This window comes from Mustela nivalis (genome assembly GCF_964662115.1).
Source record: "Mustela nivalis genome assembly, chromosome: 11".
In the NCBI taxonomy this organism is placed as follows: Eukaryota; Metazoa; Chordata; class Mammalia; order Carnivora; family Mustelidae; genus Mustela; species Mustela nivalis.
In genome coordinates, this window is record NC_139030.1 from 40,054,612 (window position 1) to 40,072,841 (window position 18,230).

Below are 18,230 nucleotides of genomic sequence, written 5' to 3' on the forward strand. Positions count from 1 at the left end.
GCTCAGGTCACAGTCCCTAGCTAATGGCCAATAAAGATGTGTCACAAGGTTCTAGAGTTTCACCCAATGCAAGATTCTTCTTCCTTTTTTTTTTTTTTTTAAGATTTTATTTATTTATTTGTCAGAGAGGGAGAGAGAGTGCAAAAACAGGGGGAGCAGCAGGCAGAGGGAGGAGCAGGATCCCCACTGAGCAAGGACCCTAATGTGAGACTCAATCCCAGCACCCTGGAATCATGACCTGAGCTGAAGGCAGATGCTTAACCGATTGAGCCACCCAGGCATCCCTGGCAAGTCTATTCTATTAAGCAATCTTCACTCTAGACTTCTCTGTTGAGGTTTCAGACACCTTGTCAGATCTGCATCATAATACTGTTGACTCTTCCCACTTAATCCTATTTCCTGTCTTCTTCCTTTCTCAGGTGTTACTATTGCATAAACCATTTATATGCCTGTCTTCATCTCAGTGTCAACTTCTCAGAAGATCTGACACCTGACACAGTGGTACCAAGAATGACCCCCCCCCCAAAAAAAGCAAGTGGTAAGTTGGAATTTTGAGACTGTATCCCTAACTGCTTAACTGGCAAAGAGGAGCCCATCCCAGATGGTATGTGCAGCACAATTAGTCTTTGGCACAGTACCTTAGCACAACTGTTAAGCATAACACTAGATAAAAAGAGTTTATTGATTTGGGGGTACTTTCTTGGAATACAGAATTGAACACTCTGGAAAGGATCCAAGGGTACAGAGCAAATTCAATGGTAGGGTGACTCCCAGACACCTGGGGAACCAATGACTTGTCTTGAGTAAAAAATGAAATACCTAAATTGTCACAGCTGACCCCAGAGAAAGGAAATAAAAAGCCCAGTCAAGTGGGTATGGGAGAGTGAACATAGGAGGCCAGAAAACCTACCAGAAAAGTATTTTCCACAGGAGGGAATAGAGAACATATCATTCCACAAGGCGAACAGGAATGTACTAGCTACAGGGATATTAGTGTCATGAGGATGTCCACTGCAGGCTCCTCTTTACAGGTAAGAGCTGACAATAGAAAAGGCTGTCTCGCCATGTATGAAAAAAACCAAAGATAGCATCATCCTCAATAGTGAAATACTAAGAGCTTTTCCCCTAAGATCAGAAACAATACAAGGATATCCACTCTCAAAACCATTATGCACCATAGTACTAAAGTCCTAGCCATAGGAATCAGACAACAAAAAGAAATAAAAGGCATCCAAATTGGTAAGGAAGAAGTAAAACTTCCAATATTTACAAATGACATGATACTATACATGGAAACCCCTAAAATCTCCACCAAAAGTCTACTAAAACTGGTAAATAAGTTCAATAAGGTTGCAGGATAAAAAATCAATGCACAGAAATCCATCGCATTTCTCTACACTAATAATGAAACAGCAAGCAGAAATTAAGAGAACGATCCCATTTACAATTACACCAAAAATAATAAAATACCTAGGAATAAACTGAACTAATGAGGTGAAATGTCTATATTCTGAAAACTACAAGATATTGAAGAAGACACAAAAAGATGGAAGACCATTCCATGCTCTTGAATCAGAAGAATAAACATTGTTAAAATGTCTATACTACCTAGAGTAATCTATACTTTTAATGCCATTCCGATCAAAATTCCACCAGTATTTTTCAAAGAGCTGGAGCAAATAATTCTAAAATTTGTATGGAATCAGAAAAGACCCTGAATTGCTAAGGAAATGTTGAAAAAGAAAAAGAAAACTGGCAGCATCACGTTACCTGATTTCAAGCTTTACTACAAAGCTGTGATCACCAAGACAGCATGGTATTGGCATAAAAACAGACACATAGACCAGTGGAACAGAGTAGAGAGCCCAGATATGGACCCTCAACTCTATGGTCAAATAATCTTCAACAAAGCAGGAAAAAATATACAGTGGAAAAAAAGACAGGCTCTTCAATAAATGGCGCTGGGAAAATTGGATAGCTATATGTAGAAGAATGAAACTCAACCATTCTCTTACACTGTACACAAAGATAAACTCAAAATGGATAAAAGACCTCAACGTGAGACAGGAATCCATCAGAATCCTAGAGGAAAATATAGGCAGTAACCTCTTTGATATCAGCCACAGTAACTTCTTTCAAGATATGTCTCCAAAGGCAAAGAAAACAAAAGCAAAGATGAACATTTGGGACTTCATCAAGATCAAAAGCTTCTGCACAGCAAAGGAAACACTCAACAAAACAAACAGGCAACCCATGGAATGGGAGAAGATATTTGCAAATGACAGTACAGACAAAAGGTTGATATCCAGGACCTATAAATAACTTCTCAAACTCAACACACACAAAACAGATAATCATATCAAAAAATGGGCAAATGATATGAACAGACACTTCTCCAATGAAGACATACAAATGGCTATCAGACACATGAAAAAATGTTCATCATCATTAGCCATCAGGGAGATTCAAATCAAAACCACATTGAGATACCTCCTTACACCAGTTAGAATGGTCAAAATTAACAAGACAGGAAACAACGTGTGCTGGAGAGGATGTGGAGAAAGGGGAACCTTCTTACACTGTTGGTGGGAATGCAAGCCACTTTGGAGAACAGTGTGGAGATTCCTTAAGAAATTAAAAATAGAGCTTCCCTATGACCCTGCAATTGCACTACTGGGTATTTACCCCAAAGATACAGATGTAGTGAAAAGAAGGGCTATCTGTACCCCAATGTTTATAACAGCAATGGCCACAGTCGCCAGACTGTGGGAAGAACCAAGATGCCCTTCAACAGATGAATGGAAAAGGAAGATGTGGTCCATATACACTATGGAGTATTATGCCTCCATCAAAAGGATGAATACCCAACTTTTGTAGCAACATGGACGGGACTGGAAGAGATTATGCTGAGTGAAATAAGTCAAGCAGAGAGAGTCAATTATCATATGGTTTCACTTATTTGTGGAGCATAACAAATAACATAGAGGACATAAGGAGATAGAGAGGAGAAGGGAGTTGGGGGAAATTGGAAGGGAAGGTGAACCATGAGAGGCTATGGACTCTGAAAAACAATCTGAGGGGTTTGATGTGGTGGGGGGGGTGGGAGGTTGGGGAAGCCAGTTGGTGGGTATTAAGGAGGGCACGTATTGCATAGAACACTGGGTGTGGTGCAAAAACAATGAATTCTGTTACACTGAAAAGAAATTAAAAAAGAAAAGACATTGATGAAAGAAACGTAAAACAACACAAATGGAAAGGCATTCCATGTTCATGGACTAGTAGTACAAATATTGTTAAAATATCCATACTACCCAACAATGTAATCCTTATCAAAATACCAACAACATTTTCATAGAACCAGAATAAATAACCCTAAAATTTGTATGGAACCACAGAAGACCCCAAATAGCCAAAGCAATCTTAAAAAAGAAGAAAAAAATCAAAGGTATTACAATTCTAAAATCAAGGTGTACTACAAAGTTGTAGTAATCAAAACAGTATGGTATTGTCACAAAAACACACAAAGAGCAATTGAACAGAATAGAGGTCCCAAAATAAACTCACAATTGTATGGTCAATTAATCTTTGACAAAGAAGGCAAGAATATTCAATGGGAAAAAAGACAGTCTCTTCAATAAATGCTATAGGGAATACTGGACAGCTACATACAAGAGAATGAAACTGGACCACTTTATTACACCTTACACAAAAATAAACTCAAAATGGGTTAAGGATCTAAATGTGAGACCTGAAACCATAAAATCCTACAAGACAGCACAGGCAGTAATATGTCTGACATCCTCCATAGCAACATTTTTCTAGATATGTCTCCTTAGGCAATGGAAACAAAAGCAAAAATAAACTATTGGGATTACAACAAAATAAAAAGCTTCTGTACAGCAAAGGAAACAACCAACAAATTTAAAAAACAACCTACTAATTGGAAGAATATATTTGCAAATGACATATCCAATAAAGGGTTAATATCCAAAATATATAAAGAATTTATACAATTCAACACCATAAAGACAAATAATCTCATCAAAAATGGGTAGAAAACATGAACACAAATTTCTTCAAAGAAGACACAGAAATGGTCAAAAGACAAATGAAAAGATAACCAACATCACTCATCATCAGGGAAATGCAAATTAAAACCACATGAGATATCATTTTGCACCTGATAGAATGGCTAAAATCAAAAACACAAGAAACCACAAGTGCTTGTGAGGCTGTGAAGGAAAAAGGAAGCCTCTTGAACTGTTGGTGGGAATGTAAATTGGTGAAGCCACCATAGTAAACAGGATGGAGGTTCCTGAAAAAATTAAAAAATAAAATTACCACATGACTAGTAATTCTACTCCTGGGAATTTACCAAACAATATAAAAACACTAGTTTTAAAAAATATAGGTACCCCTACCTACATTTACTGTAGCATTACTTAAAATAGCCAAATTATCTACCATCAGAATGGAATCATATGCAGGCCAAGTAACAAATGAAGTTATGGCCAAAATGTGGCTCACACCGTGTCAACTGGGTTCACAGATCAACTCAGTGGTCATTTACCCAATCCCATGTGTATAATTAGAATATATATACCTCACATTTGGAGTCATTTTCATTTATTGTCCTTGGCCTATGGAGTAAGAGCTGTCACAGTGGGAAAGACCAAGTAGACATCTTTGTAACTGTCTCTCCTGGCTAAGAGAGTGTATCTAAAATAATATCACAATGCCAGAAGACGGTGGAAATTAACAACACCCTTAAAGATATAAAGGATGCAGGAACAGTAGTTCCCATCACACCTTCATTTAATTTGATACTCTGGCCTGTAGAAACCAGGTAAATTAGTAGAATGATTGTTGACTACTGGAAGCTAAACAAAGTAGCAATCCCAACTGCAGCTGCTATGCTGAGCTATCATTTTTAAAGCAGGATAATATGGCCTGAGGTACACAACCACCAATTTTGATAGTGGATTCTTTTATATGGCAATCAATAAATACAATCAGAAATATTAATATACAAATGCAATAAACAGGCAACAATATGCATTGACAGTTTATCCCTGGGGCTATGTTAACTCTTCTTTCTCTCTCATAACATAGTCCAAAGAGATGTGGATCACCTGAAAATCCTGTGGGGTATCATAATGATCCATTATATCAATGACAGCATGCTGATTAAACAGGCTAAGCAAGAAGTGGCTAGCATGCTGGAGGTTCGTGCTCCAAAAAGTAGGAAATTAAACTTATGAAGAATCAGGGATCTATCCCTTCATCAAAGGGTTTAAATGTCCAGGGTTCTGAGGAGTGCTAGAACATCCCCTTCTAAGTAAAACACAAATTGCTGCCTCTTGTATCCCCTACAAGAAAGAAAAAAGCATAGTGCCTAAGAGGGTGCTTTGAGTTCTGTAAGCAACATACTCCACATCTAGGAATATTTTTTGGGCCTTCATGCCAAGTGACATAAAAACTGCCAGCTTTACAACCTGGCAAAAGAGCTCTACAGCAGGTCTGAAGTGGTGGCACAAGCGACCTTGACACTTGTGGTGTAGGATCTGGCACACTCTAGGGTGTTAAGAGTTGCCACTTTTAGAAAAAGACCCATTGTGTAGTTTATAGAAATCATAGTAGGAGAATCACAGTTCAGGAGCCCAGAATTCCTAAAAAAAAAAAAAAAAATAGATCTCAGCATGCTACTGGGAAAAGAAAAGGGAATATTTGACCATGGGACACTAAATGATACAAAATGAAATTTGTGTTGTTGAACCCATCATGTCATAAATTCTGCAAGGTCCCGCCATAATTCTTCATAAGATGAAAGTATTCTATTTGGGATGGAGTGCAATGAAGATGAGAAGGCACAAACAATTCACATCAACAGACAGTCCAGACCTTGATGTCACCCTTCAGTTGCATCAACACCCCTCTTTCAGCTTGCAATGATGGCTGTATGGGGTAGGAATGGTGTCTTGACCAATAAGCTGAAGAAAGAAAATGTCTGAGCTTAGCTTACAGCTGAATCAGTTGAGTCTGTGGATTAAACCTGAAACTGGACAGCAGCTATAACATAGCCTCACTCTCAAATTGCCTCGAAGACAGCAGTGGGACAAGCTTCCTAACGGGTAGAGCCTCAGGGGGTGCAACTGGTAATCCACTTTATATGAGAAGGAAAAATGGCTTGATGTCAGAGTATAAATAGATTAACAGGAAATGGCAAAAAGTTTGGCTGGCTGGTCAGAGGTCTGAAAAGAAAGAGATTTAAAAAGTTGCAGACAAAGCGATCTTAAAGGGCTACATGTATGTGGATAGGAGTATTGTTGTGGGTCAAAAGTGTGAAGATATTTTGAACACACATCAATATCCACAAGAAAGCATACATTATGGAATAAGCACCAAACAACCAAATAAACCAAATTACTCATCTAGTTGATGTTAGCCTGTCTTTGTTTGTGGCCACTCCAGTGATGGCACAATAAACAATTGAGTGAAATGGTCATGGTGACAAAAATGGAGTGTATGTATGGAACCCATGAGCATGAAGCCCATTTACTATAGGTGACCTACCTACTGCCTCATTTGCACATTCTGGCAGCAAAAGAATGCAATGTTGAGCTTCTAATACATCTTCACTCCTTTAGGAGATGAACTAGCCATTCCACAGCAAGTTGACCACGTTGAAAACTTTCATCCTGGAAGCAGCAGGAGTTCCAACCCATGGGAATAGATTAGCTATATTGGGTATGAGTTTACACTTCATACCCACCAGTCTATCCAGCACCACTATTTGGGTACTTATACAATGCTGGATTCACAGACGTGGAATACAATACAATATAGCATCCAACCAGGTAATCACTTCACAGTAAAGGTAGTGTAGGAGGGTGCCTGTGACCATGGGTTCCACTAGTTATATCATATGCTGCATTTTCCGGAAGTTGGAGGCCTAAGAACACTGCTGAGGGTAAAATTCAAGCACCTAACAGGAGACAATACAAGGAAGAGGTGCTGTTCCCCAGGATGCAGGAGACTCTGATATGGGTTAAAGTCCCCAGTAGGAACAATACATGGGTCAACATGACAAGGGATTAAAACGGGATTAGCCCCATTTACCATCAATCCCACTAACCCATTCCTGCAATTCTGCACTTTGTGGAATTAGAGGTCCTAGTCCCCAAAGATGTTATATTCTTGTTAGAGGACACAGCAAGATGAAATAAGCTTCATCATCTGCTGCATAGGCACTCTGAACTTCCAGAGTTCAGAGACAAGTAGGCAAAAAGAGGACTCAACACCCTGGTAGGAGAGGTTAACACTGATCAGGAGGAGAATATAGGCTTGATGTTACATAACAGGAACAGGTAAGAAGATGTGTGTGGCACACAGGTGATCCACTTGGGCATCTCTTAGTGCTACCTTGCCCAATAGCAACTATAAATAGGCAAGTACAGCAACACCTGCATGAGAAGACAATTATTAATAGGGGCTCAAATTTCTCAGGAACTAGGGTTTTCACACTACCAGTTTAACTACTGAGACCAGCAGAACTGGTAGCTGAGGGAGGAATTTAGAATGAATAGTGGAGGAGAAAGGTTCAGCGACGGCTCAAGGCCACCTGCAAAGATGGGGACTGTAGTTTGTTCTAACTTTTCTAAGTTTCTCTTCAGGAAGAGAGGACACTGGAATCCTGGAGGAATTACTCTCTAAGTGTATATACAGAGTGGATCTGAATGATGCAAGCAGTGGACTGTGACAGTTGAAAAGAGATACTCGGCTCAGATACCTTTTCAAGAAAAAACTCTGCTAGGAGTGTGGTTAGGTGACCCATTTCAACTGCTAACACTTCCAAGCACATCTCAGGTTTTGAATTGAGGCCACATTTTTCTTAAGGGGGCTCCAGCCAATGACTGAACAAAGAATGTGTTACGAGAGCTGAGCCATTTTATCACAGTGTAGGACTCTTCATCTTTGCTCTGGAGTTACCCGTGTCCAATTCCATTTCCTCCCTTTTCCTTTTACCATCTGATATCCTGAAACCTGTATCACAGTTTGCTTCCTGAAGCAAATTCTGAAAGGCCAAACTTGTCTTGTCCAGCTCCATCTAACTCCCCTAGTTTCAACTCTAACTTTCTTATATCTATTGATAATTGTAAGGGTGGTATTGTGCTTTTTATTGATAAACATACAAATGTTTATCAGATTCAGCTCCTGTGTCCTGTGTTGGTACAACTGAAATCTATTCACTGAAATATTTAAAGACACAAAAATGTGCTTTAACTATGGTCAAATATGTTAAATATGAAAAAGAATAGATAATACTGTTATGTAGTAGGAATTAAGTCACATACAACAAGCGTATCAACTAATTCAATTCTTGAAAGTATTCTATGGGGTAGGTACTAATTTTTTTCCCTACCTAACAGAAAATTGGGCACACAGTGTTGCCCAAGGAAAAATTATCCAGGAGTACCTAAGTAGAAAGAGTTAAACATAAGTAGGCCCACTCCAGTGTCTTTATCCGTAATTGCTATACTCTTCCCACTCAAAGAAAGGGTCAGTAACCTAAGTTCTCTAAGATTCTAATAGAGAAATATTCGGAGAAACCAGGCCTGATGTATACAGTTGCTATAGCAAAAGATAATTTTTAAAACAGTAAGAAATAGTTGAGCTTTGATTTTGTTACTACTGTAAAGACTAAGAAAACTATTTCACTGATTACCTCTGATCTCTGCACCGTCTGCTATTTCCAAGTTGGCAGGCCAGTCTCCTTATCCTTGGGATGTCTTGCCATCTGGTACCTTAAACTCAAACAGAGGCATCATCCTCTCTACAAAATTAGCTTCTCCTCATTACTTCACTTTGTTTGTGGTCCAATATTCTCCCATTCCCGTAGGCTTGAAATCTTGGAACATTAAGATACTTAATGCTTCTGACATTTTCTCTTATATAGATTCTTCATATAACTATTAAAGAGTCTGAAAAAGGTGTCTGTTACTTAATATTTTCACAGAAAAGTGACTAGAAAGGTCTATTTTTTGCCAACTGTAGAGAACTAGCTTTAGAGTAAATTTTGCCAGAACCTCATCATTACCAGTCTTCAAAGGAGCCGCCAGGATGTCCCCAGCTCCTATCAAGAACTACAATTCCCGCCGTACATTGCGATCTTCACAGCCAGGGGAGGGGGGAAAGATTACAATTGTGACGTCATTTCCGCCCTCCCAGGCGGTGAATGCCGGACTTTGTAGTTTGAGTTAACTTCTCTTTTGTCGCAATCTTGGAAAGAGAAAATTAAGGCCAGACCAGCTGCTCTAAATTTGGTATCACGAAAGAACATTTAAAGTAAGTTAATAGGATAACGTTTCGAAGTGAATTTAGCGTCAGGTTTTTAATGTATTTCACGTACCGCCTTCCTCGTACGCCGGACCGGGAAGGGGAAGTGACGTGAATCCGGTGTAATGGCGGCGCGGTGTAGCTCCAGGTAATTACCGAACTCTAGACTCGCCTCAGGCAGCCAACCGAAGTGGGGTTGACGGGTTGTCGATACGGGTGGGAATTTAAAGGAGACCAGGAGTGGATGCCGCCTGGCTGGGACCGCCGTCGGCAGCGCCAGGATATGCGTGGCTTTCCTCTAGGCGCCTGGGGGCCCGCGAGGCCGAGGTGTGAGAGCCGGTCGGGCGGAGGAGTCTGAGCGGGTGGGAAGTGCGAACGTGAACTGCGGCCCTGACTGCGCGGACGAACCTAGCTCCCTGGTGAGGCTCCTGGAGGTGTCTCTCCGCGGTGTCTTTGTTGCGGAAGTCTAGCGCTTAGCTGGGCCTCTTGTCCTGTCGGCGCGGATTACTTAGAGCTTCTCCAGTCGTTTGGACTTCCCAAGGCCCTTCTTTAGTGTCCGGGCTCCAGGCGGTGGGAGTGGGAGTAATGAACTGTAGTTAATTAGAAAATAGCGGAAGTTCCACTCTTATGCCCCTTTCGCGTAATATACCTGTACAGCTTCTTTGGAATTTCATTAGTCGTTTCTTTTCCATTCATTTGCCCCATGAAGATGCTTTCTAGTATTTAGTCCTGGGGCTTTTCGTTCCTTTTTAAATGAGCTCTCTGCCCTCTTTTAATCTTCCATAAATTGATCTATTTCCAGTAAGGTGAACTCCCCAAGTTGGGTCTCCAATGTGTCCAGCCATCGAGCTTCGGATCCTACTATACACTTGTACATGTCGGTAATAGTTCATTTCGCTGAGTCTAACTCTAGTAACCACTTGACTTATTTTGACTTAATCCTCACAACGACTTTTTGAGATTGAGAAGGAAAAACTTTGAGAAAGAATATTCCAGATGCAAGACATAAGTGGTGATTGAAAGCATAGTAAGAGTTCCCTTTACATTTTTAGGTGTCCCACAGACTGGCAATAGCAGATAGAAAAACGAGCAGATTTGGCCTTCAGAAAACTAGTTAACCTACCTCCTCCTTCTCCTATTTAAGTTTGTTTTAGGATTGTCTGTGAACTTGGGAGTTAACGTCAATTATGGTCCTACTGAGAAAAGCGGATTTTTTTAGAATTGGCATTGAAAATGTGACTTCGTTCGCAGAAGCGTTGTGACAAGCATCATCTGTAGGAGAAGGAGACCTACTTGTGTTGATGCTGGATGATGGACTAGGAAGCCAAGACTCCAGTCTTGATTCAGCCCTTACTAGGTCTGTCACTTGGGGCACCTTACCTAACATCTCTAGTCGCAGCTTCTTCATCTGAAAAATTTGAATGATAATATCTAACTTAGTGAGTTGTTTTGAGGATAAAGGAAAATGATGTGTATAAGGCACTGTGCACAGTGCCTGACATAGTGTAGCTATTATTGTTACTACTGTGATATAGTTGATGAGTTCTCTTGCCTCAGTTCTTGTCCTTTGGTTTTGAATGTTGCCCTTCCACTTTTAAGTGCTCATGCTGCTTTCATGGAGCACTTCCCGCCTCATTTGGCTGGGGTCTAGTTAACTGTTCTCCCTGATGATTGTACGTTGCCAGGTGGTATACATTAACTTTTTGTACCTGAGACCATCTCAGAGCGCACACATTTATAATGTTTTTGCCTTAACTTAAATATTATCTTCTGTTTGTTACCCACTTGTATCTAGAGACTGAATTTTGTACTACCTGATATGTCCCTAACTTGGTATAAGTTATGGCTGGCCTAGAGCTAGTTTAAGAAAGAGTTGGTTATTTGCAATATGCTGATCCTACTGATGACTCTGTGGGTTTCCTTGTGGCATTTCTCTACCATCTAAACTTTGAAAATTTTAGCATGGGAAGGTGATAAAACAAAAAGGCCTCTGGCATGTTAGTTTCAGCGAATTTCTGGACTTACTAAATGTGTAGCCTAAATATTTTATCCATGTATACATTTCCCAAGTGGACACTGGAAGAGATAATTCATTGCCTACAAGAAAGTGCAAATTTTCAAAGCATTTTCTTCAAAAATAATACATCAGGAGAGGAAGTGGTGGATTAAAGCCAGCCTTTGCTATTTGTAGCCAAGTTAGTAAGTCTTTTCCCAGAGAACAAATACCAAAAAGATAGCATAAGCTGCCTCAGTCTGGAGACATTAGGACTCTTGTGATTATAGAAGCTAATGGGAGCAAAATTATAAAAGAGCCCAAATGTCCACTGAGTGATGAATGGATAAAGAGGATGTATTATATATATTATATTGTGGTATATATATTACTCAACCATCAAAAGGAATGAAACTTGGCATTTGCAATGACATGGGTGGAGCTAGAGTGCAATATACTAAGCAGAATAAGTCAGAGAGGGACACCTGGGTGGCTCAGTCGGTTAAGCCTGTGCCTTCAGCTTAGGTCATGATCCCAGGGTCCTGGGATCAAGTCCCACCTTGGGTTCCTTGCTCAGCAGGGAGCCTGCTTCTCCTTCTGCCTGTCCCCACTGCTCCTGCTCTCTCCCTCTCTCTCTCTCTCTCTCTCACAAATAAATAAATAAAATCTTTTTTTTTTTAATATTTTATTTATTTATTCCTCAGAGAGAGAGAGAGAGAGCGCGAGCACATGCAGTCAGAATGGCAGGAAGAGACAGAGAGAGAAGCAGGCTCCCTGCCGAGGAAGGAGCCCGATGTGGGACTCCATCCCAGGAGGCTGGGATCATGACCTGAGCTGAAAGCAGCCGCTTAACCAACTGAGCCACCCAGGCGTCCCATAAATAAAATCTTTAAAAAAAAAAAAAAAAAAAGACAAATACCATATGATTTCACTCATATGTAGTATTTAAGAACCAAAACAGGAACATAGGGGAAGGAAGGTAAAATTTTATAAGACAAAAAGAGAGAGGGAGACATAGTTAAGAGACGCTTAACTATAGAAAAAAGCTGAGGCTTGGTAGAGGGGAGGTGGGCAGGATAATGGGCCAAATAGGTGATGGGCATTAAGGAGGACACTTGTAATGAGCACTGGGTGTTATATGTAAGTGATAAATCACTGAATTCTACTTTTGAAACAAATACTACACTGTGTGTTAACTAACTTGAATTTAAATAAAAACTTGGAATAAAATAAAATAAAACTCATCTTGAGGGAGAAATGAGGGAGGAAGAAACTCAGTGAAGATTCATATTTTTCTTAACTTTGGGCCTAATTCAAATGAATCAGGATAGGCAGAGTGTAGCTCTTCCAGGTGAAAAGTCACCCTGTGACTCCTTCACTCAATTATTTTATCAAGACAGTTTTATTCTAGATTTGGTGACAGTTGCCTCAGTGATGGAATATAGTGCTTTGTATCTGGGGGCTTTGTATCAGTGGAGGCCACCACTTCCAGGTTTTCTTTAAAAACTTAGATTGTGGTTGACTAAATGGCCCTTTAATTAATAATCAGGCCACTTTCAAAGCTCTGCTATGAATGTTGGCAGAATATCAGCCTATATACTTACTTAGGCAAGCAGAGGAACACATTTTTGGGGACAAGGAATAAAGTGGTATGAATGTTTGAAGGCGTGAAGTATACTCTATTTAGACATGGTTTCGTAAGTTGAAGTAACTATATATTCAGGGTCAGATTTCCTCTTGCGGTGCCTTAAAAGGAACTGGTTTGGTTTTTGGTTTTTGGTTGTTTTGTTTTGTTTTTTTGTTTTTTGTTTTTTGTTTTCATCTCAATAGGGAAGTTTATTCAGGGAGCTCTCCAGGTTAACATGGAGTAAAGACAAGGGATGATGCTTGATAATAGTGCTGTCTTGATGCAGTTGATGGCAAACATTTTGGGGGTTCCTTGAAATCAGGGTTGATAGGTGAGACAATTCTGTTGTGGTATTCTTTGGTAAAGCATCTGTCAAAATACCATTATAGGAGTTCTGTGTAGGAAACAATAGGGATAATCATTAGAAGTCGACACGCTCTCCCCCCATATTTAATTTTAGAATTGGAACCTATTAAGTGGCAAGCACAGTCTTAGGTTCTCGATACACAGTAGTGACCAAGAACCTCAGAATCCAGGGATCTCATGCAAGGTCTTTCCATGCTTTAGCTTTTTGAATCTCATGTTCCATCTCATTTCTGCTCAATCTTCTGTGTATACTCTGTACTCTGCTCAAACAGCTGAGAATCCCCTAAACTCTTTTATGTCTGGAGTCTTTACACATGCGGACTTTTCCCCTTTCCATATGGGAAGTTACCTTTCTTCTCCCCCACCCATGCTCCTACTTGTTCTTCAGGTTTCATCTTCTAGAACCACTTCTTTCTGTATGCCCTAGATCCACTTGGTTGCACTTCCTCTTTTCCAGAAGTACTATGTCTCTAACATTGCTACAGCACTTGGACTTTTCTTCTCTGCCTGAGGATAGGAACTTTCATCTCTTAGACATCAGTACCTTGTGTGCAGCATAACGTACGTATCTCCTCACTATTCACAGACACAGCCTTTAATCTCTATTCTTTTTTTTTTTTTTAAGATTTTATTTATTTATTTGACAGAGAGAGATCACAGTAGACAGAGAGGCAGGCAGAGAGAGAGAGAGGGAAGCAGGCTCCCTGCTGGGCAGGGAGCCTGATGAGGGACTCAATCCCAGGACCCTGATGACCTGGGCCGAAGGCAGCGGCTTAACCCACTGAGCCACCCAGGTGCCCAATCTCTATTCTTGATTCCAAAGAATAGGGGATAAAGTAAAAAACTAGAAAGAAAAAGACCATGACCATACTGCTCTTTCTCTTAACCTTATATGTTCTTATTTTTTTCTGTAAGTACTTTACAACTTCTTAAGGTGTCAGTTTTCACTCCATCCTCATCGTTTTTGTAGTCCTGTTTACCTGTTTGTGTTGTACAAAGCTTCTCAATTTTTATGACCTCACGGAAGAGTCTCTTGTGAACAAACTCGAACTTTAACACAAAATGAACAAGGAAGGATTCAGTGGCTAAAAAGAAACACTAGAGCTATTTCTTGACTACAAGTCTGTTCCTTTACTATTAAGTGGTGAGTGTTACAGTATAGATTTGAAATTTAAGGTTTTGTCTCTTTTTTGTATTGCTGAAAATTGATACAAACTTAGTTTAGTCACTAGACCAAGAAAACCCAGAATGATAATATTTGTTCAGTGAATGAAGATGCTGGAGTTAGTGAGGAAAGTTAAATCCTGTTGCCATGCAGTTGAATTGTGAACCAAGGGGTATATGGGCAAGATGAGGTGGGCTTTGGAGAATATAAATACAAGTGATTAAGGGTACTGTAGGTGCAGAGAACTCCCTTAGGATTTGTTTTTATTCAATAATTAGAGGAGCGCTACTGAACAATAATTATATGTAGAAATAGATTGTTGGTAATTGGTCCATTGAGACAGAATTTCCATTTAAAAGCTTAAAAGGTAACTTGAAAAGCATGAAATAATATTGAATATATTGTGGTGGAATGTGCTTTTACTTTAAGGACAAGGTTTCCCTGTGGGCAGCTTTGCAGATATTTAAAGGAAACTTTTGTCCTGAATGGGTGAAATATAATGGAAATGGACAAGTTTGATGGATACATAAATAATTAATATTTTAGAAGCAAGTTGGAAAAGTTCTTACAACCTAGACATAAAGAAGATCTTGTGAGAAATGTTACTAGAAAGGTCAAAAAAATTTGCCTTCCTCTGAAATGAGATTAAGGTTGTCTAATTATGGAAGCATTTGAAACCGAGCCTTCCCCATATCTTCTTCTGTATACAGTAGCAGAGAAAATGAGGAGGGGGAGTAGATTTGATTCTATGTCCTATTTATAAACTTGAAGGTAGAAATATTAAGATTTGGTACTAATTGGGAGGAAGGAAAAGGAAATTGTCACTTAGCTGGCTTTGTAGGTAGTATCTTAGAGGAAGAGAGGTGGTTTGAGAAGAAGAGGAAATGATAATTACCAAAACTAACCTAGTTCTGAGGGCCTTTGAGGCGTCCACATGGATTGATTTTTTTTTTTTTTTTCCTTATAGACATTTGGACGTAAAGGTTTGGAGCTCTGTAGAGAAGATGAGGCGAAAGTAAAAGTCATTCTTGTAAATGTTAGTTGAAAGTGTGAGGACGGAGATAGTCTTCCAGATACAATATAGAGAAAGAAAATATAAAGACTATTCATTTGTTCATTTAACAAATATAGATTGAGGGCTTTCTGTATTAGGAAAATGGAAATGAGCAAAACAGTCAAAATGCATAAACAAAAAAAGATTAAACTCTACAGGATAGTAAATGTTAGAGGAGTAGACAGGAGAAGAAAGACAAGGAAAACCAGATAAATGTGGTCTTCTCAAGAAGAGAGATTTAGCAGTACCAGTTGCTAGACCAGTGTCAAGTAAAAGAAGGAAGTGGCCCCTGGATTTAGCAAAAGGAAAGTCATTGTGTAACTTTAATAAGTACTATGGAGTAGTGGGAGTGGAAAAGCAAACTGTGGAGTATAATAGGGGTTAATGGAAGATTAAGAATTATAGGCATCAAGTGTAGACTCATCTGTCAAAATAAATATTAATAAAAATTTGACTCTGTAGGAAAAGAGAAAGAATGGAACTTGAGAGGGAGCAGGATAAAGAAAATTTGCCCCATAGATGTCATAATTTAGATTTAAATGAATCGGTAAAGAAGTTCAGTATGTAGAATTTTTCTTCAACACCAACTAAATTGGAAAATAAAGAAAAAGCCTATGGAAATTTTGAAACAAAAAAAATTGACAAATTCCTGTTCTTAACCTACATTCTGGTAAAAAGGAGCACATTAGAGAATCTTCCATGTACCAACAAAAGAATTTTTTTTTTAAGTAGCATGCTGAAATGGTCATCTCACTTTTCGATTTATTTGGTTAAGTACAGACCATTTTGTACCAGCTTCATGATACTGGGAAATGAATGAAGGATAATAACTCCTCATTTTATAATGAATAATTTTAGTATGGCTGTTGGTATCACTGAGTTCATTAAAATGTTAAGAAATTCTATATTTCTCTACACAGAGTCAGAAACTAATCAAAGTCTTTTATATTTTGTCCATTCCTATATAAAGAAAAACAGTAATGCGGGTGCTATCTCCACAACTTTCATCCCTGTACTTGAACATGGGAATCTTCAGTCATTCAAATGGTTCTAAGTCAAAAAGCACACCTGATTTATTCATTGGCTAGGAAGCAAACAACAGAGAGTACAGGTCTCCAAATTCTTTATTTATAATTCTTGGAGCCCGAACTATTTTGACATTCAGAGTTTTTCAGATTTTAAAGAAATATAATGCACATGTATTTATGAAGTAATCACTCTTTTGAGATCCAGGGTAACATCTTCTAATCAAACACATTAGTATTTCTGGGAAGAGTCACCTTAAGTCTCAGGTTGGTACCAGATGAGTTTCCCTTGAGCTTAAGAAAAATCTTTGGAAGTTGTGCTGACCACAGCATAATGTATAGAGTTGTTAAGTCTATATGTTATACACCTGAAACTAATATAACATTGTGTGTCAACTACACTTCTATTTTAAAAAGGATAAAGAAAAACCTTTGTGTTCTCAGAGCTTTTCAGATTTTGTAATTGCAGGTAAGGGATTGTTACTTGTACCTGGTGACTTTTTCTCAAAATGATAATAGTGTCTGGGGGCTTTTATTTTCTTGAAATTGTAGATCTATGCTGAATCAAATCACAAAATCATTTTTCCTTATGTGACATATTATGGGGCATATTTCTCACTAATATGTGCACATTTTTAAAAATAGCAAGAAAAAACGGTAGGAAAGCTGTTTTCTTACAAGATTTTTTTGTTCAATAAAGATATGTAAAGGCCATATAAAGAAATGTAAAGAAATGTGGCCAACCTGTTTTTCATATCTGTTGCCTGGGAAGGAAAATCACCATGTGGAAGGGCCAGGGGCTTGGGTCCTATTTGGAGATTTTCTTGAGGATCCCATTGCCACCTCCCACCCCCATTCAGTTTTGCATTTAGAACATATTCAAACTAGTTTTTCTTTTGAATACTGTTTAATATTATCATTTTCCCAGTTGAACAACTAAGTTGGGTTTGTTTGTTTGTTTTTTTTAACTCTTTTACAATGGTTGAAGTTTGCCAAGTGTGCTGCTATGTAGAATGCAGGAGAGCAAACTAAAGGGAATCTACTTTGTTGGCTCCCTTTTAATTTTTGATAGTAAGTTACAGCAAGTTCCTTTAACATTGATTGAGGACACCTAAGGGCCAATGGTAAGAGTATTCAACCAAAGTCTTTGAGAAACCAGTGCATTTCAACTACCAGTTGAGTATGAATTTTTGAGATAATTGCAGAATTTACAATTTCATAGTTTCCAGTTAACAGCCTAAATTGCATCCTACAGTTGTTATGAAATATTTTTCATTCTTTTTTTTTTTTTTTTTTTGAAATATTTTTCATTCTGATGCTTGCTGAACTGATAGGAAAATTATTTCTAAACTTCATCTCCTTATTATAAAATACCCTTGTTCAGGGGAGCAGGTGTGGTTTTGCTGAGTTGTTACTTGTGACAGAAGAGAGAAATTTAATAATTCATCATAAAATCCACACAATGATACTAGGAAGAGCAGTGAGAGCTATAAACTCTAGATAAATTGCTCTCATTGCTGGAATTTCCAATTAGTCTAAGTATCAAGCATGCACATGTTGAACTCTCAGAATTTCCCTATGGGCATATTCTGTATAAATCTGGACGATGATAGGACTTTATGCATTTTGTGTTAGAACTGTAGTAGCAGTCTACTTTATAATAT

The 18,230-nt window shown here is 38.7% G+C and overlaps 1 protein-coding gene and 1 long non-coding RNA gene across 2 annotated transcripts in view; one reads left to right on the top strand and one right to left on the bottom strand.

Annotated features, from left to right (window-relative positions):
• The window catches only part of LOC309843713, a 123,157-nt gene extending 113,672 nt beyond the window's left edge, over positions 1-9,485 (bottom strand). The window contains exon 1 of the long non-coding RNA XR_014300303.1: positions 9,410-9,485. This is a non-coding gene — a long non-coding RNA (uncharacterized lncRNA). The remainder of the gene's footprint in view (positions 1-9,409) is intronic.
• CWC22 (CWC22 spliceosome associated protein homolog) overlaps positions 9,388-18,230 on the top strand; it is a 58,491-nt gene continuing 49,648 nt past the window's right edge. The window contains 1 exon segment of the mRNA XM_082689360.1: positions 9,388-9,484. The gene's annotated coding sequence lies outside the window, so the exon portion shown is untranslated.